The sequence below is a fragment of the Lampris incognitus genome, chromosome 9 (assembly GCF_029633865.1).
Source record: "Lampris incognitus isolate fLamInc1 chromosome 9, fLamInc1.hap2, whole genome shotgun sequence".
In the NCBI taxonomy this organism is placed as follows: Eukaryota; Metazoa; Chordata; class Actinopteri; order Lampriformes; family Lampridae; genus Lampris; species Lampris incognitus.
This window is the reverse complement of record NC_079219.1, coordinates 23,317,677-23,328,138: the sequence shown is the minus strand read 5'-3', so window position 1 is coordinate 23,328,138 and position 10,462 is coordinate 23,317,677. Positions and strand designations below refer to the sequence as shown.

The 10,462-nt window shown below is 45.7% G+C and overlaps 1 protein-coding gene across 1 annotated transcript in view; it reads right to left on the bottom strand.

The window, feature by feature from the left end:
- zfpm2a (zinc finger protein, FOG family member 2a) overlaps nucleotides 1–10,462 on the bottom strand; it is a 129,932-nt gene that overhangs the window by 21,499 nt on the left and 97,971 nt on the right. The window lies entirely within an intron of this gene.

Here is a 10,462-nt window from a genome sequence, read left to right as displayed (position 1 = left end):
AGTTTTTGTTCTATGTACAGCAAGGATTAACTCAAGCTTCAGAAGTTTAATGAAAGACTTGAAAGTAGGCAAACATTCAATTGGTGAACTCACACTTTCTCTTGTATCCGGCGGTGACAATGTGGCTTCTTCTTGTGCAAAGACAGACAAGACATGAGTACACTTTGTTTTTAAGGTTGAAGGGAGAGGGGAAGAATTACCAGGCTCACCTTTATATTTTTACTGAGGCGATACGGGACAATTTTTTTTGGGGGGGGGGGGATTTTTCCCCCTTTTTCTCTCTAATTGTATGCGGTCAATTACCCCACTCCTCTGAGCCATCCCGGTCGCTGATCAACCCCCTCTGCTGATCCAGGGAGAGCTGCAGACTCCCTCTGCTGATCCAGAGAGGGCTGCGGCTGGTGACTCCACATGCCTCCTCCGATACATGTGGAGTCGCCAGCTGCTTCTTTTCACCTGACAGTGAGGAGTTTCACCAGGGGGATGTAGCGCATGGGAGGATCACGCTATTCTTCCCAGTTCCCCCTCCCCCCCGAACAGGCACCCTAACTGACCAGAGGAGGCGCTAGTGCAGCGACCAGGACACATACCCATATCCAGCTTCCCACCCGCAGCCAATTGTGTCTGTAGGGACGCCCGGCCAAGCCAGAGGTAACATGAGGATTCAAACCGCCAATCCCCATGTTGGTAGGCAACAGAATAGACCGCCATGCCACCCAGGCACCCCTGTGGCGCAACTTCTTTAGTGGTAGGGTACCCCCCCAAAAAAAGAAAAAAATCCCTCAAAAGATTGTATCCGACACAAAATACCTACTTACTGCAGGTTTATTTTAACCAATATAGCATAACAATGCTACATAATGTGAAACATTGAACTGCTCTCTGCAGCTTTTGAGAAGAGAAATGTAATTACACAGCCTTATATTCTTCACTGCACCCATTTCAAATCAGTAGAAAATATAACATTTGCAGTAAAAAAAAGAAGAAAAAAAAGAAAAAAAGTGTTAAAATATTTACTACTTCCTATTAAAATGTTCCTCTCCAGTCCTTGAAAATTGAGAGGGTATGCAGCAGCCCTCTCAGTAGTGGCATTTAGCCACTGTGTATATCCAGAAAAGCAGCTGCTAACCATCGGTCCAGAGATAAGTGCAAAACTGAGAAGTATTGATCCAGTAATAGTGGTTCACGCTTTGCCTCTGACACCTTAACCCTGCAGACATAATGTCATAGCCTCTTATCCTTTCCTCTTAACACAACCTGCCTATCTCCCACAAGCTGTCACCTCTAGTAATACGCTTCTCAAAAGCTCCCCTAAATCACTGAAATCATTGCACTTTAAGACATTATTTACTTTCCCACCTCCTAAAAGTGAAGCATGATTTACAGTTCTGTAAAAGGTTGTGAACCCCCCCACCACCACCACCACCTCTTCCTCTTCTTCCATTTCTCTTTATCCCCAAAGACCTACTAGCGCCTGCTGTCAATGTAATTCTGTTTCTACCATTGTAAAAGCTGCTACGTAGCAATTACGATGTTAGGTCTGTGTAATTGTGTTGGCTTACAGCGCATGACAAATACAGTCGAGCTAGAACCTGCATAGCAATCCCAGATGTGCGCCGGTTTAGACGTTTTCATTAATTGAAAGCGTCACTGTGTAACAGTGCAACATTACACTCTGCCAGGTTTGAATGAAGTCTAATACGTCTTAATTATTCTACAGCTAAATACATGTTGTACAACTGAAACCGAACCCCCCGAAACTGGGCTTTTCTATCGGCTGCGTCAAAAAAAATCTCCTAAATGACACCTCTGTTACACACGAAAGGCTGAAAACGACGACATTTTGCCCCGGAATTTTTTGATCGACAGTTTTTAAAAGACTGCCACAAGAGCGGCTGGGCCTCCGCTGAAGGATGCCAAACGTTGACATTATATGCAAATTTTGTTTATTATCTTGCAGGCAGCTCAGATCCTGCCTTGGTTGGGCTGGTGCAGCCCACGGCAACTTCCAAGCAAGGTTTATGCACAAGGGTTTCTAATTAGCTCTCTGAGGGCCACAGTTAGTGCAATACTTTTCACAACAGCAGCTGGGAAGTTGTACACTAACTTGGAGGGCTCCATATGTTGCCCAGGAGGCCTCAGAGACAGACTTGTGTGCTTCACATTTAGAGAGACACCATGTACTATGGCTCCTCGCAACTCGTTTTCATTCTTCCCTTCATTCATTACATTTTTGGTAGATGGCGGGGGAGGACGATGTCTAAATCGATGAATGGGATGCTTTGTCTTTATTCAGCATCGTTCACCTCTTGGCTGTGGAAATGTAAAGCTTTTCCTTTAAAACGCGACGGCTTTGCTGTATAAGAGGTTGGATCAGACAAAAGAGACGCGATCCTACTATTTATACACATATGTGCATTGTCATATGTGCAAACATATGTGCACATGTTTATGCAAACCACTGTTTAGGACACAAAGACTGGTCAACAAAAAGGCAATGCTATTTGCACGCCGGGTTTGATTTAAAGCAGTTTCTCTGCGCAACATGCAAACAGCTTGTTCTCTTTAAGAACAGAGGCTACATCCTTATTCATACACAATGTTGTCCAAATGAAGCTGCGGTTATATATGCTATACCGGGGCTAAAAGCAAAACGCCTCATCAGCAATATCAACACCTTCCTTGCAGGCCCGGGTTAACCTTCATCTCTCGGCACTCATCGGGCTTCTATTTCAAGGCGCTAATGATCAAATGTCTCCTTCAAAAGCATTCAGCTCCCTCTTTCACCGAAGAAAAACCTGGCATACCCGCTCCCTCGTTCTTTTTTCCCTGAATTGCCATTTCAGTGTTTTCCTCCCCTCGATCTCAATCTGTGCATGTTCTGCTTTTGACCCTGTCGGCGGCGGGAAAGAAGACGTGCCTCATTAACTGAGGCATCACACTGGCTTTTTCAACTTATTGTCTCTCGCACGTTATCGAGCCCCTCATCTTAAACTTGGAATAAATTAGAACGATAACGATCCTGCGTGCGCTATTAGTCACAAATGAAGTGGTTCACGCAAAGGGTGGGGGGCGGGGGGGAGATAAGGCTGAGATCTGATGCCGATTCATAAAAGGGAAGGCAGATTGTTGTAAAATGGCAGATAGACCGTGCAAATTAGGTGCCGACATCACGAGGCAATGTTATTACCAAATTAGCCTCCATTTTCCCCCCCGCCCATTCAGATCACAACCCCGGGAGGAATGGCAGAGAAAAGGAGGCTATTGTATGGCGTTTCACGGACATTATTCTTTGAACAAATAGTCCAGATTAAACAGGAGGCACTGATGTTGCCTTTACCTCCAAGATGTATTTGCTTTTAATTCATACATTCGATTGTGACATTTTAAACAATTTCTCTATTGAGACTCCGGGCATTACTGGCCAAATGACACCACTGTGTAAATAGAAAATGGACAGGGATGGGGACTTGATAAGAAAATACAGTGTTTGTTCAAGTTGGGGCTGCGGCTGCTGTTGGCTCAGTATTGCCTTTTGTTCCTAGGTGGAGCTGGGTGGTAACTCATGTATAGAGATGGTCCTACATCTTAAAATTGGGTAGTTCAGATTCTTGGTCGCACCGAGTCTCACAAGAATAATCCGTTGAACCGAAAAGTGACTTTCAGCTTGACGCTGCGGTTTTTGACGAGGGCTCTTTCGGGGCTAATGTGGCGAAGGCGAACGAGGGCTATACAGCTCAGAGCAAACATTTACCAGACAGAGGCCAAAGCGAATATACGGTACACGATATACCGAAACAGCGGGGCTGCAGTCTGAAGAAGACAAAATGGTAGATTGAAGATCTCTTGAATCTGGGCTGTCACTAGGGGTAGGAGAGCTCTTGTAATTTGCAGAGCCGAATCCATGGAGCAGGCATAAGGGAATAAGTTGGAAGGGGAAGAAGACAGAGAACAAACCTGGCAGGCACGTTGAGGCCATGCCAGTCCTGCCTGCGCCACGCGGTGTGGCAGGGGGGGCAGTGCCAGGAAATGTGGCAAGAGGAGGAAAGATCAAACAACAAGGGCTGCAGATCTCCACCAATCTGGTCTGTATTAATGTCAGAGCCAAGGAGCAGCTGAACCAGACGTGATCCACAATGTGTGACAGAGATGCACGTGCACGTGCATGTGCGTGTGTGCACATTTGTGTGTGTGTGTGTGTGTGTGTCCATTCACCAAATACTGGACCAAACTAATAATGGGCCACTGATGTGAAAAACTAAGTTGTACCAACCCAACTTGTACTCCTATAACTCATAATGTTTTCTTTGACTGGATTTACTTGCAGCTACCTGTCTTAGACAAAGAGCAACTCTTAAATCAAAGGAAAAAAAAAATTCAGGTTTTATTTTTTCTGTCTCCGTGTGTCAGACAGTAGCGTACGATGGAGTGGTCAGAACCTGGGGCCTGAATTGACACACCGCTCAGCTCCAGTGGGCTGCACACCCGGGCCGGCATCCTGCTCCAAAAACTTGTTCTGTATAGCAGCAATAAAGCAAGCAGACGGCAAATGAGCTCCACGCTGCCATCCCTCCCTCTTGGACAGATGGCAAAATTAGACAATATGCTTTCCAAAATTACACTGAAATCACATGGCTGCGTGTCTGTCTGCCTGTCTGTCCATCCTTCCCACATGGCATGCCAGTCTTTTGCTAGGGCAGTTGTGGTTTTGCATCGGGCCGGGTGGCATGGCAGGGGGTGGTGGGGTGCTGTGTTGGAAGGCGAGGATGCTGGGCCAGCCTCATTGCTGTTGATTGATATCAGAGTGCCGAGATGGGATGTAGGGCCAACGGGAGCATCGATGGACATGGGGGGGTGGGGGTTGTTTGTATGGGGAGTATGTGCAGAGTGTATGGGGTGGGAGGTGGCAGCGATGGGTTGGGTTGGACTGAGGAAAGGGGCCTCTTTCTATGACAATACATGATGAACAGCCTGCTATTTGGAGTGCATCTGCAGGAGCCGGTTTTTAGTGGCGGGGTCCTCGGAGAGATGTGGGAGGAGAGCAAATGTTTGAGGAGTAGACTCTGCAACTGCTAAATCTCCCACAGCTCCTTGTATTTTGGGAGTGACACAGAGCATCTTATGACAATATGAGTCACTATTGCTCCTTGTCTTTTTGAACAAAATCTTGAACTGGAGTCCTCATAATGGTATCAGCTCTGATATGGGGGGAGTCTACTGCAAATGGAAAAGATCTGCTGTTTGGAAGCATTTCTGTTGAAATCTTGTCTGGAGGAAATTATGTTATTCTTCCGCTATATGCAGCCAGAGATAAAATTGTAGCGGTTAGCACTAAGGCTATCTGTCATGAAAATAATTGAACACGGGGACCTTCTGTTCCAGTATAACTATCCTTTTCATGGACCGTTAAAAATAGAGTGGTATATTGCAGGTATTTAGATCCATGAAAGATGCAAAAATAATGTTCATAGCCTCTTTCACTTCAAAATGAAGAACCATTTTGATTCAACATTTCTAAATAATGAATATGCAAAAGCGTGAAATGACTGAAGCGGTACAGATGGCGGTAGCCACATACATTCAATAAAAGTCTGGAAGTTACAGAGGGCTTAAAACTAAAGAGCAATTTTAACATGACCGTTACCAGGCGTTTAAAGAAATGGAGGATATAAATTTCTGTTAAATGATCGTGACCTCAGAGACAGATTCTTTTTCACTGACTTTTTCTTGGCCTTTTGCACTTGGGGTGTGGAAAAACCCCCGGTCCCCATAGGGAAGGCTCTCTCTCCGTCTTTGTGCCCCGTTCAAGCAATTACACCCAGCTACGTGTTTCCATATGGGAGTGGGGGCGAGGAGGGAGAGGGCGAAATGGGGATGGGCTCGGGGGTAGGGTGGGGTGGGGCAGAGAGGGATGTGTGTGTGTGTGTGTGAGTGTGTGTGGGTGGGTGGGAAGGGTGTTGGAGTGACATGTGAAAAAGTCATTTTGGTACACTCTTCAGTTCCGGTCATGCTCTGTACCGACGCAAATTAAAACCTCCCCAGTAGCCTATGTAAATATGCTGCCACTGTGCTGCGCTTTAACGAGCCATGATATGAAAGGACATCTAAAACCAATGGAAAATGACTGGCCACTTAAAAGGTGGGTTGGCGTCTGAGAGGTGACGGGTAGGAACTGGGTTTAAGACAGGGCTGGATGGGCACATGGGGGGGGGGTTAGGATGATGCAGGCAGTCCCACTCTGGCATTCAAGGAATAATCTGGAGCTGCAAGCTGCAAGCCAGGGGAAAGTAACCAGCTTTTTAGCCTCCGGCATTTCAAAGAATTCTGGGTGGCAGTATGGGAGAAGGAGGGAGCAGGTGGAGAGGGGGAAAAAGAGAGAGAGAGAGAGAGAGAGAGAGAGAGAGAGAGAGAGAGACTGTGTGTGTGTGTGTGTGTGTATGTGTAGGAGGGGTGCAGGGATCTCTGTCTGTGTATTTTGTGTCTGTGTTTATGCTTTCCCATGTTCAGAGGAAAGAATGTTGTTGGGAGAGCAGTGAATGGAGACTGCTACTGTGTCTACAGTACTGCCTTGAGACACAGCTCATTGTCAGCAACTTAAAAGATGTACATAATTTTCCCCCCACACAGTCCTCAATCCTCTAATAACCTGTCTTCTAAAAACCTTACAAGGATTACCTATCGAGAAATCTGCTTTATATGCAGAATGTGATGGCAGGATGGAAATGAGCGACTGTTCAAGATGGAGCCTACCAAAAAAGGGAACCGCATCTGCACCGACCGATTAATCCGAAACATTCAGAGGAATCTGAAGTCATTTACAATATCACAGAATTCACAATCAAGATTCACTGCCGGAGCCCGGGTCTGCCGCACAGAGTCCGAGCCCAGTTCAATGAGGGCTGATGGAATGTGTAATTTCGTGACAGATGCACACATTCACGGGGGGACATGGGGTCATTTTAACATTCACAAGCAAAGAATGCGACAACTTAGCCGGGTAAGGAAATGCATACCCAATTACTACTGTGAAAAGAAGGCAATAGCAAATGAAATAGGTGAAATGTTTGTTCATCGATAGCATGGCAGTCAGAAAGGGCAAATTTTGTATTATGTGCAAACACCTGTGTTACTTTTAATAGCAACATATTTAGTTAGCTAATCAGAACCATACGATCCTATGGATATGAATGTGCGTTTCTAATTGGACAAATACCTGTGTATGAATAACATTAATTAGGATGATTATTTTGTTTGTAAAGCGTACGGGCTTGTTTGGTCTAACAGGTGACTAACAGAGAAGACAGAGGGGACATGTTTGGTGCAGCCCACTGTTGTCTTCAGCACCGAGCGGGAGAATACCAATTCAACGTGTGGAACGCATTGAGTACAATGCATTTCAAATGTAAAAATGGGGCGAACAGATATGTAGATTTTTGGAAATCGGTGGTGTGCTTTGTGGTTTTGAACCTCGCTGAGGCATACTAAATCCATTCTTTAAAGCAACTCAGTGAGCTATAAAGGTAGGAGCCGGCTGATAGGCTGCTGAGATCCATTGTTGTTGCACCATCTGACAGTCCAACTCACGAGGAAGGGGGAAACAGAGGCACAAACCAGCGGGGTGCCTTATGAATTTAGACTAAGTTCAAATTCAACGTTTGGCCAAAATACAGTCTCTCCTGTGAACTGTCAACGAATGCAAACCGAACCCACCAAAAAACTGCGCTGGCTTAAAATGCATTGTACCAGCCCCTCTTTGTAATCTGTTGGGTGGTTTCACACGGGGGCCACCTTGACAACATGTGTCAACATCAAGGTTGTGTGGTTAATGAGTACAACAATATGCCACGGAGGGGAAAAAATACTACTGCCATGGTTTTAATATGTGTAAATCCATGTATAAAAGAACAGGGAAATAAGAAATATTGTCTCAAAGGAGTTGACACTGAACAACTCCGACACACCGATTCACCGCCAGATATTAGCGACTGAACCAACACAATGCTCTTTTCTTAGCCCCCTGGTGTGTAATGGTGTGACAGTGGTAAGGAAAGTTGATGACAGCTGTTATGCGGTGATGATGGCACATCTATCTGACAAGACTAGGTCTTTGTTAATCTAGCGTCCTGCATCCCGATCGCGGCACCGTTTTCACAAGGAGCCGTCTTTCTCTCTCTCTCACCCCAGCAACTTTGCATGACCTTGTGGGGTTGAATAAGACTGTAAAATTGATTCAGCCCCTGTAATAAAAAGAGCACGCACATTATCAGCATTCTAATTATAATTAATGTGAGCAGCGGCGGTGGCCCTATTATTTACGACGGGTTTCATGGTAAGCAAACATAACAATAATCTGCTCCATATTTTTATTGATATGTTGATGAATGGCCTTCTTTAACACAAAACACCAATGGAAAGTCCCAGTGGCCGATCACGCCAGTGCTGATTATTTTACCGACAGTTTTCTTCACCTTCCCTCCTCAGCCTGCTCTTCCTCCTCCCTATTCTCTTCAACCTCTCCTCCTAAGCCTTTTATTAGCCCTTTGTTTGCGTTGCCTTAAGTCTCCAATTTGAAACCTCATTACTGGGTCAGGTGAGTCAACTAACCTCCATGAGGTGAATTATAGTGGGAAGTAAACAATCCAACAACAGCCTCTCACAAACCCTTTGCCCGCCCCGCAAAACAGATTTTCTGGCACATTGTGTCTGAAGATGCAACATTTATAAAGGTAAAGCAGCCGCAGGCATTCAAAAAGTGCCTTTGTCCACTACTGAAATGCAAGGCAAATATGTTAGTCCAACTTGATGGTAGTAGGATGTGCAATGAAGATCCTTTTTCTTTTCCATTCGAAATCATTGCAAAGTGATCGAAGAAAGCTCGACTGTAAACCGTGAGGAGACATCTTCTTCTGGGGGTCAAACACTGGCCACCCAATGTAGTCTGGGCAGGTTGACAGAGATTACCAAAGATACCAACCACCAAGAGAGGGCGTCTGGGTGGTCTGGCAGTCTATTCCGTTGCCTACCAACACGGGAATCGCCGGTTCAAATCCCTATGTTACCTCCGGCTTGGTCGGGCGTCGCTACAGTCACAACTGACTGTGTCTGCAGGTGGGAAGTTGGATGTGGGTGTGTGTCCTGGTCGCTGCACTAGCGCCTCCTCTGGTCGGTCGGGGCACCTGTTCAGGGGGGAGGGGGAACTGGGGGGAATAGCATGATCCTCCCACGCGCTATGTCCCCCTGATGAAACTCCTCGCTGTCAGGTGAAAAGAAGCGGCTGGCAACTCCACATGTATCAAGGAGGCATGTGGTAGTCTGCAGCCCTCCCCGGATCGGCAGAGATTGGGACGGCTTGGAAGAGTGGGGTAATTGGCCGGATGCAATAGGGGAGAAAAAGGGGGATCCCCCCCCAAAAAAAGAAAACCACCGAGAGACAGCGTGGTACTTTCTGTCCAGCAAACATCTACGTAGTTTACGGGGCACAAAGGAACCAAACTGCCTCATAGTTAAAGCGTGTAAAATAAAGAGACAGCAACCTTCATATCTAGGTTATCCTTTATAATTAGGTGTCTATGTAGCTTATGCCATCCCCCCTGTTTGATAATTGTGGTCCATCCCTCCTAATTTCGCAGAGAGGAGGAAAAAAAAACTTATTTGTGCCTATCTTCCTTATTAATTCTCGTCACAAATCCTTGATTATTTTCCAATCCTTTCCTCTGATATCTCTGGCTCTGTTTGTCTGTCTCACTCACTCCTCCACTGAGCAATCTGCCTGCCTTCTCAATCGCCTGTTTTGTTTCCCGTTTTTAATGAACAGTTGGATTCTTTTATTTCTCTACAAGTGCTGGATTTGCCTTATCGCCCCCCGTCCCTTTGAGGGTTGCCAATTGGTTTTATCCATGGATGTATCATTTCTTAGGCTTCCTCTTTTTTTCTGCACAAAGAGAAAGAGCCACTCCGTCAACAAGCCTCTCCGGAGCCACAGATTAAAAACCTCAACATCACCTACCTTCCAGCGCTACTCCCAACTGGTTTGTGTAAAACTCAATTAAACTTGTCCCCACGGAATTTCACATTACAGTACATTAAAAAGAAATTCTTCAAGCGTGGTGACAAAGCTCAAACCTAGCTTCAGCGCCGCTATTTGGGAGCTTTCCTAAATGTCGCGGTCTTCGGGGCTTTTTGCCTCTTGTCGGTGCAAAAGGTGCGAAACACAAAGACAAAGGGAGGTTTCTTTGGACTTGAGAGAAAAACAAACTTTACGATTTATTTATTTACGGACGGCCCGAAATGGCAAAGCCTCCGCTTGATCATCTGAATTTCAACACCAGCGCTACAAAGTCTCACACTATCAATTAGCACACTACAAAGGTGAGATGTAGTCCTTTGACGATGGACCGCAAACTCTTTCAAACGATGACAATAGCGGACAACCTTTTGACATGAGCAATCTTTGTCAAGTAAA